The sequence below is a fragment of the Rhinatrema bivittatum genome, chromosome 6, assembly GCF_901001135.1.
Source record: "Rhinatrema bivittatum chromosome 6, aRhiBiv1.1, whole genome shotgun sequence".
NCBI lineage: Eukaryota > Metazoa > Chordata > Amphibia > Gymnophiona > Rhinatrematidae > Rhinatrema > Rhinatrema bivittatum.
In genome coordinates this window covers 370,678,913-370,695,618 of record NC_042620.1, presented here as the reverse complement: position 1 = coordinate 370,695,618, position 16,706 = coordinate 370,678,913, and the positions used below count along the sequence as shown (strand labels likewise).

General features: G+C 52.1%; 1 protein-coding gene and 1 long non-coding RNA gene across 2 annotated transcripts in view; both read right to left on the bottom strand.

Annotated features, from left to right (window-relative positions):
- LOC115094634 overlaps positions 1–10,852 on the bottom strand; it is a 30,148-nt gene extending 19,296 nt beyond the window's left edge. The window contains exon 1 of the long non-coding RNA XR_003857603.1: positions 10,808–10,852. This is a non-coding gene — a long non-coding RNA (uncharacterized LOC115094634). The remainder of the gene's footprint in view (positions 1–10,807) is intronic.
- Positions 1–16,706, bottom strand: part of LOC115094632 (phosphatidylinositol-binding clathrin assembly protein-like) — an 818,237-nt gene that overhangs the window by 673,489 nt on the left and 128,042 nt on the right.

The following is a 16,706-nucleotide window of genomic DNA, read 5'->3' as shown; positions in this document are numbered from 1 at the left end:
CGCTGAAGAAGACGCATATGCGCCTTCGCCCATGGCACCACTTCCAGGGTCGCTGTCATGAAACCGAGCTCTTGTAGATAGGACCATACTGTCGAGCAAATTGTGTTCCTCAATAGACACACCAGCGCCAACACCTTCTGAATACAACCCTCCAGCAGGAAAACCCTGCCCTGCTTTGTGTCAAACCAAACACAGAGACACTAGTGACTGGGATGGCTAAAACTGCTCTTGGCCAGGTTCACCCCCGAACCAAGCTCCTGCAACAAGGAGATCACCTTGCACGTCACCAGGAGGCTCTCTTCCAGAGACCAGGACCGAATCAGCCTGTAGTTCAAGTACAGGTGTACCAGGCTCCCATCCTCTCTCAACTCTGCTGCTACCACCATGGTGGCCAGACCAAAAGGCAGTGCTCAAAACGGACGACCCCCCCAAATTGGTGAATCGCAGAAAGCGTTGGTGCTCTACCCAGATGGGAATATCCAAGGAGCTCAGAAATTCCCCGACTTCAGGGCCATTATCACTGAGCGCAATGTCTCTATGCGAAAGAGTCACCAGCAAATGACAGTTAAGATCCAGGATGGAATGAAAAAGAACCCTCCCTTCTTGGGCACAACGAAAATAAATTGAATATCGGCCCGTATTTTCTTGAGACATGGGCACTGGTACCACATCATCAGGCTGAGGAGCCTTGACAATGTACACTCCACCGCCTGCCTCTTCTGTGGGGACTGGCAAGGAGATTCCATGAACATGTTCTGAAGAACACTGCAAAACTCCAGTGCATATCCATATCATATCACTTCAAGACCCACTGGTCTGACATGATTTCAACCCACCTCTGATGAGAGAGAGAGAGAGGGCGACCCCCCTATATCTCCTGTCCTGGCAATGGGTTGGCATACCTTCATTGGGAGGCTCGGGAAATTCCGCTACCTGAGCCTGCACCCCGTCTGGGCTGTCTGAACAAAAGGACAGAGATCCTACCTAAAAGACCCCTAGCACGAAACTCTCATGCCAAAGGAGTGCAGCGTCTGCTTCTTATCCTCTGGACAACTGAGGAACTGGGGACTCACCCCACTTATTAGACATTTTCTCCAACTCGTTTCCATCAAGAGCGAGCCTTTTTAAGGGCAATTTCGTAAGGTTAGCCTTGGAAGTTGCATCAGTCAACCAATTATCAGCCATAAACTGATCTCTGACCATTATTACCGAAGCCACCCCTCTGGCTGAGGTGCAGCCCAAATCGCAGCCCGCATCTGCCAAAAAGGTGGTTGCTGGTTCCATTACTGCCCTGGAATTCACTCCAGATTCATTGACCTCCTGAGAGAAGCAAACAGGAGCGAGCCACCAGAGAACAAGAAGATATCTTGCAAGGTCATTGCCACTGCTTCAAATGCTTGCTTAAGGATGGCCTCAATCCTTCAAGGGCGCTCCTCCCTCCATAGTGATAGTCATCCATTTTCGGAAAACGAAACCACTCTCTCACCACTGGATCCAGGGGGTACAAGCCTTCCAAGTCTCAACCCATTTTGAAATTAGCCTCCGGAGCACCCCACCCAAGATCAATTAATTCTTGAATAGCCTCCATAATAGGGGAAAACACAAGAGGCTTTACGCAAAGAAGCTAAAATGGGATTCTTCTTTGGCTCAGACATGGAATCAGCCCCAGGTACACCCAGCATCTTTAATGTCTGGGAAATCAGAGCCAGTTCCTCATCTCTATAAAAGAACCACCAACATAGTCCTATACTGTTCTGGTCCTGGAGGAATTTCCCCATCCTCCAGAGAGTAAGGATCAGCCTCATCATCCGTGCCATCCAGATCCCTCTTGCGAATACCAGCTGCCGATCTAGGTGTACTTTTGGCGCTTAACCAGACGAGTGTGAAGTCACCACTTGCGCCTCTGACCTGGCAAGATTGGTCGGGGCCAAGGGCTGCGCCTGAAGAAAGGATTGCAATTCTTGAAAAAATTCCACCCAAGAAAAGGCAGAAGGATCCATGCCAAAACCAGAAAGCGCCTGACCTGTGCCCCCTGAGCTACCTTCTCCTGCTGATGAACCAGTTAAGGCCCACAGCAGGCTGGAAAGAAACCAGGCTTAGTAAAATCGGACAAAGGTAATTCCCCGAGCCTCTAAGCAGCGCTGGCACAAGTTAGAGGGAATGCCAGGCAGAGAATGCCCAAATATATGATAAGCAACACAGAGGGTAAGGCGCTTAGGTTTCTTAGCTATAGACACCATCCCCTTCTGTCAGTACACTTAAGCAACTGAAAGGTGTGCTTCCAGCTGAATGCCCAAACAGACATCCAACTAAGCGTCCAAACACTGGGTGCACAATTTTGATGCACTTGCACAAACAGATGTTCCTGAAGAGGGCAGTCTAATGTGCAGGAAAAACTGCACGAAAATGGCTGCTATGGCCTACCATGCGGTGCACAGAGAAAAGCCTAAGAGCAGGGCCTAGCTCAAAGAGGCTGCTCAACATGCCAAGCTGCCCATGTACATTAAGCTCCCTCAAGGGTGGGAACTAACGTTGGATCGGTGCGCCGAGCACGGAGACGGGAAGAAGCCCTACAAAAAACCCTCCTCCATTATCTAAGCTCAGCCTGACCTGGCTGAGTACAGAGTCTGTCTCCGGCAACGGGGGGAGAGGGCATCTCTCATCACAGTCATGCTTGGCTTCCTGCACCCGTTGCCTTTCAGCTATTCAACAACTAAATCCACGCCGGCTGAAAGAACCAGCTACTGGACCAAGGCACTCATCTGAGGGATCACGGAAATCACCTCAGGAATTCTTAACTGGGGGAGGGACCATTTGCTATCACTGCATGAAAGCTGGGCAAATTAAATTTCCTTCTTTCTTTCTCTTTCTAAAACTTGAAGCAATCCCCAGTAGGGGAATGCACGTCCACCATCTGCTGGAGATGGAGAATTCTGGCAGGCTGATGTCAGTTCAGGAGTATATATATACTGTGATGTCAGCTTTACTCCATCTCAATCTACTGGCAGAGGTGTATAACCCACTGTTTTTTAATTCATCTGTCTGGATGCTAAGGAAATCATGTTACCATTTTTATCCTTAATTTTAAGAATATGGTTGAGAGATGTTTTAATTTTAAGTTTGCAGGCAAAAAGTCTACCTGCCTTGTTTCCAAATCAAAATAATTCTGTCTAGTTGGTGTGCAATTTCCTCAGATTTAAGTAATGTTGGGATTACTACCTGATAATCCCCTTTTCCTTAGTGTAGACAGATGGACTCAGTACAAATGGGATAGTATCCGCGTGCTAGCAGTTGGAGACGGATCTGACGTCAGCACGGGGGCGTATATATCCCCACAGGAAGCGTAGCTATTCAGTAATCTTCCTTGCAAAAGCTGTTAGAGATGTGTGTACTGACGCTCAGTTAAAAAATGAAACAGGATTCCCCCTGACCGATTGATAGTAGCTGGAGACCGCCAGCATTCCCAACCGGAAGGCGTGGACACCTGGTAGAGTGTACGCTCTTATGGAAACAGATGACATGGCTTACCTTGAATCGGTGATACCCATGTACGCAGGCAGCTGGGCGGGATGCTGAGTCCATCTGTCTACACTAAGGAAAAGGGGATTATCAGGTAGTAATCCCAACATTTCCTGGCGTGTAGCCAGATGACTCAGTACAAATGGGATGTACAAAAGCTTACTCCCCACCTGGGCGGGAGGCTGCCTGAGGCCCATGTAACACCGCCCTGGCAAATGCTGAGTCCTCCCTGGCCTGGACATCCAGACGGTAGAATCTGGAAAAGGTATGGAGGGAGGACTATGTCGCTGCTTTACAGATTTCCGCAGGCGACAGCATCCTGGATTCCGCCCAGGATGCCGCTTGAGCTCTGGTAGAATGAGCCTTGTCTTGTAGAGGCGGGGGACTTTCCAGCCTCAACGTAAGCTGCCCGGATAAACTTCTTTAATCCAGCAGGCGATGGTGGGCCGAGAGGCCGCTATCACCTTGTCTCTTCCCGCTGTGCAGGACGAACAGATGGTCCGTCTTTCGTAGGTCTTGTGTAAGTTCCAAATATCTGGGCAGCAATCTGCCAATGTCGAGATGGCGCAATAGACGCCCTTCTTCAGATTTCTTCAGTCCCGCCGTGGTAGGCAAGGATATGGTTTGATTAAGATGAAACTGTGAAACCACTTTAGGCAGAAAGGAGGGAACCGTACGAAGATGGATAGCCTCTGGAGTGATTCTGAGAAAGGGATCACGGCAGGACAATGCCTGTAGCTCTGAGATGCGGCGGGCGGAACATACAGCCAGCAAGAATACCATCTTCAAGGTGAGAGAACGAAGAGACAGGCCCCGAAGGGGTCTGAAGGTGGATCCCGCGAGGAAATCCAAAACAAGGTTGAGGTTCCACAAAGGTACAGGCCACTTCAGTGGCGGACGAATATGCTTGACTCCCTGCAGGAAGCGAGAAACATCCTGGTGCTTGGCGATGGTCTTGCCATCCTTCCTGGGACCATAGCACGACAGCGCAGCCACCTGAACTTTGATGGAGCTGAGGGCGAGACCCTTCTGAAGTCCATCCTGCAGGAAATCCAACACAATAGGGATTGTGGTTGCATGTGGATTGGTGCCGTGAGTGTCGCACCATGCTTCAAATACTCTCCAGATCCGGATGTATGTGAGGGATGTGGAAAACTTGCGAGCTCGGAGGAGGGTATCAATCACGGGCTCCGAGTAACCCGTTTCTTCAATCTAGCCCTCTCAAGGGCCATACCGTAAGAGAGAATTGAGCCGGATCCTCGTGAAGAATGGGACCTTGATGTAGAAGGTCCCGGAGAGGAGGCAGGGGAAGGGGCTCCCCTGCCAGTAGCCTTCTCATGTCCACGTACCAGGGTCTTCTTGGCCAGTCTGGCGCCACTAAAAGGACTAGGGCCCCGGTGTCTCTGAATCTTGCGGATGACAGCGCCCAGCAGAGGCCACGGAGGAAAAGGCGTACAGTAGGGTCCCTGGGGGCCATGGCTGAACCAGGGCATCGATTCCGTGTGAGCACGGGTCGCGCTTGCGGCTGAAGTATCTGGGTACTTGAGCATTGGACTTGTCCGCCAATAAATCCATGTCCGGAAACCCCCAATGATCCACAATCATCTGGAAGGCCGTGGGTGAGAGCTGCCACTCTCCCGGATTTAGGCTTTCCCTGCTGAGGAAGTCTGCTGTGGTATTGTCCTTCCCGGCAATGTGGACGGCAGAGATGTCCTGAAGATTCACCTCTGCCCAAGTCATCAGAGGGGCGATCTCCAGAGATACCTGTCGGCTTCTGGTTCCGCCCTGACGGTTGATGTATGCCACCGTGGTGGCGTTGTCGGACATCACTCTGACTGCCCTGTTCTGCAGTCTGTGGGCAAATTGAAGGCATGCCAAGCGGACAGCCCGGGCCTCTAGAACGGTTGATGTTCCACGCCGACTCTTCTCTGTTCCACCGCCCTTGTGCGGTGAGTTCTTGCAGTGTGCGCCCCAGCCGCTCAGGCTGGCATCTGTGGTGAGCAAGATCCACGTGGGTGAGGACATTTTCGATCCCCTGCTCATGTGGTTGGACTGCAACCACCACCGTTACTGGGTCCGCACTCGGGCTGGTAGAGGTAGGTGCGTGGAGTAGGTCCGTAGACGGGAGCTCCAGCGAGAGAGCAGGGCGTGTTGTAGAGGTCTCATATGGGCTCTCGCCCAAGGCACCACTTCCAGGGTGGATGCCGTGAGACCAAGAACCTGCAGATAATCCCAGGCTGTGGGTCGACTGGCTGCCATCAAATACTGGATACGCTGCTGAAGTTTCAACGTTCTCTTGGTTGTGAGACTGACCGTGTCTGCCCGGGTGTCGAACTGTACTCCCAGGTATTCCAGTGACTGGGAAGGCTGTAGGCAGCTCTTGCTGAGGTTGATAACCCAGCCCAGGCTTTCCAGAAGGGCTATCACTCTGTCGGTGGTCCGAAGGCTCTCTTCTCGAGACTTCGCCCTGATCAGCCAGTCGTCTAGGTAGGGATGGACTAGAATTCCTTCCCGCCTGAGTGCCGCTGCTACCACTACTACCACCTTGGTGAATGTCCGTGGTGACGTTGCCAACCCGAAGGGCAGAGCCCGAAACTGGAAGTGGCGGCCTAGAACCTTGAAGCGTAGGTAGCGCTGATGGTCCGGATGGATCGGGATATGCAGGTATGCCTCTGACAGGTCCAAAGCCGTGAGGAATTCCTCTGGCTGTACTGCGGCCTTGACAGAGCGTAAAGTTTCCATGCGAAACCTCGGTACCCGTAAGTATTGATTGAATGACTTGAGGTCCAGGACAGGCCGAAAGGTACCCCCTTTCTTGGGTACCATGAAATAGATGGAATAATGTCCAGAATTCACTTCCCAGGCAGGTACTGGGATGATGGCTTTCAAGGACAGGAGCCTCGCCAGGGTAGCTTCCAATGCTGCCTTCTTGTGTATGGGACATGAAGATTCCACAAACTTGTCCGGAGGGGAGATGTATGAAAGTCCAGATAATATCCCTCCCGGATAACGGCGAGAACCCACTGGTCCGACGTAATCTCGACCCATCTGGGGTAGAAGAGGGTCAACCTGCCCCCAATGGCTCCGTCCCCCAGATGAATCGGCGGATTCTCATTGGGAGGCGCAGCCGGGACCCGAGCCTGGGCCCGCTCCCCTCTTGCGCTGCTTGGTCCGAAAGGACTGATTCCTGGCCGGAGGACGTGGGGCTTGGTAGCGACCCCTGTAAGGAACGAAACGCTGGGAACTCCTGCCCCTGGAGGGCCTTGGAAAGGCGCGCTGGCCCCTTCGGAACCGATCTTCCGGCAGTCTGGGCACTGGAGAGGCGCCCCATGCACTGGCCAGTTTATCAAGGTCGCTGCCAAATAAAAAAGAGCCTTTAAAGGGTAATCTGGTGAGGCGTGTTTTAGAAGGCGCATCAGCCGACCATCTTCGGATCCAGAGTTGCCTCCTGGCGGCTACGGAGGATGAAATCCCTTTAGCTGTTGTCCGGACCAGGTCAGACGCCGCATCTGTAAGGAACGAGAGAGCGGATTCCATGTCCGCTGCTGGAGCGTTGTTTCTAACCTGTGACAAACAGGCACGCGTCACCACCGTGCAGCAGGTGGCGATCCGTAAAGATAAAGCTGCCACCTCAAAGGCCTTACGCAAAATAGCGTCCAGTTGCCGGGTCATGCGGCTCCCTGAGGGCCGTCCCCCTTCAACCGGAATGGTAGTGCGCTTGACGACAGCGCTAATCAAGGCGTCCACCTGAGGGCACGCCAGCAGGTCCTGGATAGCCGGTGCTAATGGGTACATGCTCTTCAGAGCCCGACCCCCTTTGAAGGCAGCCGCTGGAGCCGCCCATTCTAAAATCGATCAGTTGTTGCGCCGCTGTAAGAATGGAAAATGGCGGGCCGTAGGACGAAGACCTTCCAGCAGGGGGTTCTGCGCAGAAGGTACAGAAGCGCTGGGACCTGTAATATCCAATTCTGCCAGACACTGACACACCAGGTCGGAGAGATCCTCCTTAGGGAAGAACCACCTCATGATCGATATGGCTCAGTCCCTGGAGGGAGGTCCCCCTCGTCCGGGAGTTCGGACTCGTCCTGTGAGACCTCCTGGTCTGACTGATCCGGGCTATCCATCGGTGGGAAGTCCCGCTCGCGATAAGGTTTGGGATGGTCCAGGAAACCGGATCCGCAGGAGCTGCTACCGCAGGCGCCGCCACCGCAGGAACTACAGGAACAGCAGGAACAGCAGGAACCACAGGGCCCGGATGGGCAGCCGTTTGCATCTGTACAAAAGCATGAATTTCCCTTAAAGAGATCCACCCAGGAAATGGAAGCAGCCTCTAATCGCCGGGGTACAAGCTCCCCCGGGATGCCGGAGTGGTCGAGACTGCCCCCTAACTCCGGGGTAGCCCCTGGGGAACTGTCCACAAATCGTGGTTGAGACAGGTCCTGGCCCGAGTGTCGCACGGCCCCCTCACATTGGGCACACAGAGAATCTGGCTCATCCCTGCGCGTGGCCCTAAGGTGGCATGCTGAGCAGAGGCCAAGGGCTGCAATGCCTGAAGCAGGCGGTGCCGTCGCTGAAGACTCTGCAGCTTTCTGATCCATTGAACAATAGGCGCTTAATACTAATATGCGGCAGCAATAGGCGCATAATACAACAGGCGCTCAATAATAAGATGCGGCGAGCAATAGGCGCTTATACAACAGGCGCTCATAATAATAGGCGGCACCAAGAGGCGCTTAATACAACAGGCGCTCAATAATAATAGGCGGCAGCAATAGGCGCTTAATACAACAGGCGCTCAATAATAAGATGCGGCAGCAATAGGCGCTTAATACAACAGGCGCTCAATAATAATAGGGCGGCAGCAATAGGCGCTTAATACAACAGGCGCTCAACAGGAATATGCGGCAGCAATAAGCGCTTAATGTGCCCTCAATAGGCTTTCAGCAATAAGCGGCCAGCAATATGCTCTTAATAGGCATTCAATAAGCTTTCAGTAATAAGCGGTCAGCAATATGTTCTCAATAGGCATTCAAGAAGCTTTCAGTAATAAACGGTCAGCAATATGCTCTCAATAGGCAGTCAATAAGCTTTCAGTAATAAGCGGTCAGCAATATGCTCTCAATAGGCATTCAGTAAGCTTTCAGTAATAAGCGGTCAGCAATACGCTCTCAATAGGCCTTCAATAAGCTTTCAGTAATAAGCGGTCAGCAATACGCTCTCAATAGGCCTTCAATAAGCTTTCAGTAATAAGCGGCCAGCAATATGCTCTCAATAGGCATTCAATAAGCTTTCAGTAATAAGCGGCCAGCAATATGCTCTCAATAGGCATTCAATAAGCTTTCAGTAATAAGCGGCCAGCAATATGCTCTCAATAGGCATTCAATAAGCTTTCAGTAATAAGCGGCCAGCAATACGCTCTCAATAGGCATTCAATAAGCTTTCAGTAAGAAGCGGTCAGCAATACGCTCTCAATAGGCATTCAATAAGCTTTCAGTAATAAGCGGCCAGCAATATGTGTTCAATGTGCATTCAATAGGCTATCAGCAATAAGCGGTCAGCAGTATACGGTCAGTGGCATGCAATAGTCGCTCAGCAATACACCGAAACAAAGCCAAGGAGAAAGAAAGCCGCGCCTATTACGGGCGCGGAGTACCTGAGCAAGGCCCAACACGGGCGTCCTCCACGGCGTGCCACGCCGCCGATCCTCTGCGCTTCAGAGACCCGTAGGAAGAGACGTACTCCTTACCAGCGTCGGCGCTTCCCGGCTGGAACACAGGCGGTCTCCGGCTGCGGGGGAAGGGATCACCTCACCACCGCAATTTGAGGAAATGCACCCGCTGCCTCGTCCACGCTGGGACCGAGGGCCTCGTACACCTCACGCGGACTGCGTCCGGGGACTGCGTCACTGCCGCGCGTCGGCAGGACCGAGGACTTTCCCACCGGGGGAGCACGGCAATCACCCCAGGAGCTCGCTGGGAGAGGAACCCTTGGGTATCTACCGCAGGAGCGCGGGGCTCTAAGTCGAATAGACAGGAAAAACGAATCTAGAATGATAAGAAAAGAGAAAAATTAAAGTAGTCTTGGAAAGCACGCTCAACTAGCGTGCAGGCACTCCAAACTGCTTTGGAGACGGAAATTACTGAATAGCTACGCTTCCTGTGGGGATATATACGCCCCCGTGCTGACGTCAGATCCGTCTCCAACTGCTAGCACGCGGATACTATCCCATTTGTACTGAGTCCATCTGGCTACACGCCAGGAAATTTAAGCTTTCTAAGCTTTAAAATGCTTGCCAGTTAAATGCATCTTATGTACATTTCGTAGTCTTAATGTCTAGCTCCAAAGCTAATTGTTCTTTTAAATTCTTCTTTTTGTAGCTGGACCAGGAAATCAAGTGACCCTAAGCAAAAGCTTTAAGGCCCTCCCAGAGCATAACAGCAGCCATATCTCCAGTATCACTAATCTGTAAATAATCTTCAATAATAGACCAAAGTTTTTTGCATACATTATTTATCATTCAATAAAGTGTCACTGAGCTTTCCAGTGTCATTATTAGCCAAGTGAAATTTATAAACAGGAGAATGGTCAGACCATACGATGGTTCCTTTATCTGCCTCTTGTATTCTGGGAACTAACAGTTAATCTATCAAAAAGAAGTCTGTACGCACACATGCATTATGTTGTTTAGAGTAATATGCATAGTTCCGTTCAGTGGTATAGCGTAATCTCCAAATATGAACCACCCCTATTCTACAGATCACAGACTTAAAACATCTTAGCCTAAGTCTTTGATCTGTAGAATAGGGATGGCTCATATTTGGAGATTACACTATACTACTAACGGAAACTATACATATTATTCTAAACCGTATAATACATATTAGCCTATTGACTTTATTGATAGATCTCACTCCCCCTGAGTTACCTAGGTTAGGGTTCAGTGTGATATTAAAATCTCCCCCTATAACCACATAGCCTACAGCTTTAGCTGTAATGAGATCTGAGAGCTTCTGGAAAAAAGACCCCTGGTCCATAAATATTCAGGGATGTATAGGTTTCGTTAGCTATCTCCATTTTGATCATAATGTTATCTACCTTCAAAAGTCCTATCTAATTCCAGAAATCAGCATAGAAATACCTGGCAATTAAAATCTCCACTCCCTATTTATTTTTTATAGTACTAGATACTAAAAACAGTCCAGGAAACCCCTTAGAAATGTAACCACCACTCATCTCTTCTCCATAAATGTGTCTCTTGAATAAATAAATAAAAAGCAAGTTTGCTTACCGTAAACGGTGTTTCCGTAGATAGCAGGATGAATTAGCCATGCTGTCTGGGAGCGTCGTCGCGCAACCGGCAGGTGGAGCTTCTCCTAGAGTGCAGAGTTTTGAACTCTGGGCGTCTGCACGGTGAGGTTCCCGCGCGATTGCTTGGTTTACCTCAGTCTCTTGTTTCAAAGCGAGAAGAATATAGAATGTAAAAAGTATTTTGTGTATTTGTGCAGATTGTCTAGGGAGGGTGGGAGGGATCGCATGGCTAATTCATCCTGCTATCTACGGAAACACCGTTTACGGTAAGCAAACTTGCTTTTTCCCGGTGATAGCAGGCTGAATTAGCCATGCTGTCTGGGAGTCCCAAGCTCCCAGGTGGTGTCTAGATGTTTGTTTGTAGGTTAAGTCGCCACCCGTAAGTCTTTATACATTAGACAGTCTTATCTTTGTGTCATGGTTGACAGGATTGCCGAGCCCATGGCCGCATCAGAAGCACTTTGCTGTTGTAAGCAGTAGTGTACTGTGAAAGTATGTAAAGAAGACCAAGTTGCCGCTTTGCAAATGTCTATCAGTGAAACGTTTCTGAAATGGCCGACTGATGTTGCAGTTGCTCTTATTTGGTGTGCCTTTGGTGTCGTTTGTAGTGGTAGATTACGCTTATTGTAGCAAAAGGTAATGCATTGGGACAGCCAATTAGCCAAAGTCCTTTTGGAGTCTGGTTGGTTAGGAGAGTTTGGGTTAAAAGAGAGGAATAACTGAGATGGTCTGGATTCCGAATGAGTTCTTTGTTTGTAATAAGCCAATGCCCTTTTACAGACTAAGGTGTGGAGAAGTTGATCTCTGTCATTCTGATGAGGTTTTGGCTTGAAAATCGGTAGAGTAATGGTCTGATTGATATGAAACACCGATAGCACTTTTGGGAGGAAGGTGGGGATGAGGACGAAGTGTGACTTTATTATGAAGAATTGTAAAATACAGGGAGTAGTGAACTAGGGCTTGTAATTCGCTTACTCTCCTTGCTGATGTTACCGCTACTGTTTTCCAAGTGAGGTATTTGATATGACAGGCGTCAAGACGTTCGAAAGGAGGTAACATTAGTTGTTCCAGTACGATACTGAGATTCCATGGTACCCGGCGGCTTTGTGACCGTGGTCTCAGATGTAGAATACCTCGCAAGAATTTGAAGATTAAAGGGTGGTTGGAAATAGGTAGTCCGTTTTGAGTATTGTGAAAAGCTGCAATTGCACCAACATGTACTCTAACAGAGGCGTATGCGAGACCCGCTGCAAACAGAGTATGGAGTATTCTAGAAAAGAAAATTATTCCTTACCCTGCTAATTTTCGTTCCTGTAGTACCATGGATCAGTCCAGACGGTGGGTTATGTCCCCGTCCAGCAGATGGAGTCAGAACAGAGCTCGAGAGTGCCACCTCATGTACCAGTGCACCCTCTGCTGGAGCTCAGTATCCGCAAATAGCAAGCCCAAAAGAGCAAAAAACAATTTGGATCAAGCAACCCTGATGCATATAAAACATCAACAACTATAACAGGAAGAAACCTGCAAAACAGGCCGCAACAGCCAACTTGTGAGGAGCTGTGAACCCCTACAGGTAACAATTGAAACAGAGAATAGAAGCACAGGAAAAGACAGGCACACATACTAGTCCGAGCAGGAGCGAACAATCCCAGAGTGGTGGGCGTCTGGACTGATCCATGGTACTACAGGAACGAAAATTAGCAGGTAAGGAATAATTTTCTTTTCCCTGTATGTACCAGGATCAGCCCAGACGGTGGGATGTACCCAAGCTTCCCTAAACCGGGTGGGCCCCTGAGAGCCCTGCTCGGAGGACCTGATCGCCAAAGTGACCAGGGGCCGAAGGTGCCAGGTGTAACCGATAGTGCCTGGCGAACGTGTGCAGCGACTTCCATGTCGCCGCCCGGCAGATTTCCTGCAGGGAGACAGAACGAGACTCCGCCCAAGACGCTGCTTGCGAGCGTGTAGAATGAGCTCTGACGCCCCTAGGTGGATCCCGACCGGCACCGATATAAGCTGCCGAAATGGCATCCTTGATCCAGCGGGCAATGGTCGTCTTCGATGCGGAGGAGCCCTTCTTAGGTCCCGACCAGAGCACAAACAGGTGATCGGAAACCCGGAAGTCATTGGTAGCCTCTAGGTAGTGGAGGAGCACCCGCTTGACGTCCAAGTGACGAAGAGACCTCGACTCCTCTGGAGAGAAGGCCGGAAGTTCCACCGTCTGGTTCAAGTGGAAGGAAGAAATCACCTTCGGGAGGAAGGAAGGAACTGTACGAAGCGAGATCCCCGCTTCCGAAAATGCGAAGGTAAGTGTTCCTTGCAGGATAGGGCCTGCAGCTCCGAGATGCGACGGGCAGAGCATATCGCCACGAGAAAAACCGTCTTCATAGTGAGATCCTTAAGAGAAGCTCCTTGGAGAGGTTCGAAGGGCGCACCTGTCAGGGCCCGAAGAACCAGGTTAAGGCTCCACGACGGACAGGGATCCCTGACCGGTGGCCGTAGATGCTTAACCCCCCCTTCAGGAAGCGGACGATGTCCGGTTGGAGAGGCAGAGAGCCCGCTGTCTGTACCAAAACATTCAGGGCTGCTACTTGTACCTGGAGGGAGTTATATGTGAGTCCCTTATCCAGTCCGTCCTGTAAAAACTGAAGGATCAGAGGTACCGTTGCTGCCGTGGGCCGGGCCCCATGATCGGCACACCAGGACTCGAAGACCTTCCACACTCGAAAGTAGGCCACGGAAGTAGAAGGTTTGCGAGCCCTAAGCATCGTGGAAATCACCGCCTCCGGATAGCCTCTGCGGCGGAGTCGGCGCCGTTCAAAAGCCAGGCCGCAAGACAAAAGAGTGCTGCCTGTTCGAAAATACCGGACCCTGGTGGCAGGAGCCGGGAAAGGTGACTCAGACGTATCGGTCCGTCCACCGCCATGTGCAGCAGATCTGCAAACCAGGGACGACGCGGCCACTCCGGAGCCACGAGGATTACAGGGCCGCTGTGGTTTTCTATCCTGCGAAGTATTTTGCCCACTAAAGGCCAGGGGGGAAAAACATAGAGCAGCTGATCTGTCGGCCACGGTAGAACTAGAGCATCTACCCCCTCTGCGCCGCGCTCTCTTCGGTGACTGAAGAAGCGCGGGGCCTTGGCGTTGAGGGCGGTCGCCATCAAGTCCAGCCGTGGAGTTCCCCAGCGTTGAACCAGTAGTTCCATCGCTTCGACGGAGAGAGACCATTCGCCGGGATCCAACCGCTGTCGACTCAGGTAATCTGCTTGAATGTTGTCCACGCCGGCGATGTGGGAGGCCGCGAGTCGAACGAGATGGCGTTCTGCCCATGACATCAGGAGCATGGTTTCGGCGGAAACTTGCTCGCTCCTCGTCCCGCCTTGACGATTGATGTAAGCCACGGTGGTCGCATTGTCCGAGAGAATCCGTACCTCTCTGTTCCGAATCAGAGGGAGGAAACGTTGAAGCGCTAGGCGTACTGCTCTGGTCTCCAGACGATTGATTGGCCACCTTGCCTCCTCCGGGGACCACATCCCCTGTGTGGCGCTTCGTTCGCAGACGGCGCCCCAACCCACGAGACTGGCGTCGGTGGTCACCACCACCCAAGTGGGAACTTCGAGTGAGACGCCGTGGGCCAAGTGAGCCGGGACCAGCCACCACGTTAGACTGTCCCGAGCCGACTAAGGAAGGGGCAGGATCATCTGATACTCCTGTGAGACCGGTTTCCAACGGGAAAGAAGGGACGCCTGCAGAGGGCGCAGGTGTGCAAATGCCCAGGGTACCAATGTCGATAGTGGAGGCCATTACTCCCAGAAGCTGCAGATAATTCCAAGCGGTGGGTTCCGACAAGGCAGAGAACTGACGTATATGCTCCCTCAAGGAGAGGGCCTTGTCCGAACGCAGAAACACCATGCCTTGCTGAGTGTCGAAGGTTGCTCCCAGGAAATCCAAGCGTTGAGACGGTACGAGGGAACTCTTGGAGAGGTTCACAACCCAGCCCAGGGAGCGAAGCATCTCTAAAACTCTGGCCACCGAGGCCTGGCCCTGTGAGAAGGACTTTGCTCGCACTAGCCAGTCGTCCAGGTAGGGGTGCACTAGTATACCCTCCTTTTGAAGGGCCGCTGCCACCACCACCATGATCTTGGTGAAGGTCCGAGGAGCAGTCGCAAGCCCGAAAGGCAGGGCCCGGAACTGAAAATGCTGGCCGAGAATCTTGAAGCGTAGGTAATGCCAGTGATCCGGATGTATGGGAATGTGCAGATACGCCTCCGTCAGGTCTAGGGAAGCCAGGAATTCCCCCTGGTGCACTGCTGCAATCACCGACCGCAGCGTCTCCATGCGGAACCTGCTGATCCGCAGGGATCGGTTTACCTCCTTTAAATCCAGGATGGGCCGAAAAGAGCCGTCCTTTTTGGGCACTACGAAGTAGATGGAATAATGTCCCGAGCCACCTCGACGAAGGGAACGGGAGCAATAGCCTCTATGGCCTGTAGCCAGTCCAGTGTTTGTTGAACTGCCATCCTCTTGAGATCGGAACCGCATGGGGAAAAGATAAACCTGTCCCTTGGCGGGCGGACAAACTCCAAGGCGTAGCCGTGCTGTATTGTGTCCAGAACCCACTGGTCTGAAGTAATATTTACCCACTCCTCGAAGAATTCTGTGAGACGGCCCCCGATGGTTGGACTGGAGGAGTGGGCCGCTCTGGCATCATTGGGAGGATTTGGCGGGGGGGTTCCCCTGCCCTGAACCCTCTCTCGCGGGCCTCCGCCCACGAAAGGAACGCGACCACGGCAGTGGTCTACTGGGGGCTGTACGAGGGCCAGGCTGCCGGTACGACCTGTAGCACCGCTGTGCCCTAGCCCTGGATGAGGCAAACGCCCGATAAGGGCGCTGTCTATCTTCGGGTAGACGATGCACCGAGTTTTCCCCCAGCGACTTGATGATTTGGTCTAGATCATCCCCAAAAAGAAACTTCCCCCAAAATGGAAGGGATCCCAAGCTCGACTTGGAAGAGGCGTCCGCAGACCAATTACGAAGCCACAGCAGCCTACGAGCTGCTACCACAGAAACCATGGACCTGGCCAGAACACGGAAGAGGTCATACAGGGCGTCCGCCCTGTAAGCAATGGCAGATTCCAGGCTGTCAGCCTGAGCAGCCTCTTCTGGAGGTAACTGCTGCGACGTGAGGAGCTGTTGGACCCAGAGTAGACTGGCCCGCTGTGTCAAAGAACTGCACATAACGGCACGCATCCCTAAGGCCGAGACTTCAAACACTCTTTTGAGGAACGTTTCTAGCTTGCGGTCCTGCGTGTCCCGTAGTGCTGTCCCGCCCGTGACCGGGATCGTTGTCCTTTTCGTCACCTCTGAAACCGCCGAGTCCAACTTAGGAACCCGGATGAAATCCAGGAAATCCTCCGGCAGCGGATACAATTTTTCCATGGCACGGGTGACCTTCAACGCCGCCTCAGGGGTGTCCCATTCCCTGGTAAGAAGCTGCAAAAAGGACTCATGCACTGGAAAAGCTTTCGCCCTAGGCCTAAGGGCAGCCAGAACTGGGTCCCCTTTCTTGGAGGACGTCGCAACCGCCGGGGCTACTGGCGCTGGAGGCTCCGGTGGAGGGTCCAGGTCTAACTCCTGAAGGATCTGGTGAATCAGGTCATCAAGCTCCTCCTTCTGGAAGATTCGTAGGGCGCGCGGGTCGTCGCCGTCCGCCTGTCCTTCCGCGTGCGCAGTGTCCTGCGGGTCTGAGGGGTCAAAACCCGTCGGTGAGGCCGCACCCACTGCCCGTGGCTGTGGTGGCAAAACAGTGGTCCCAGGTACCGCACCAGCCGGGTTCTGAGGCCCGGGGGGAGAGACCGAGAGCTTAGGGATCTTGGAAGGAGG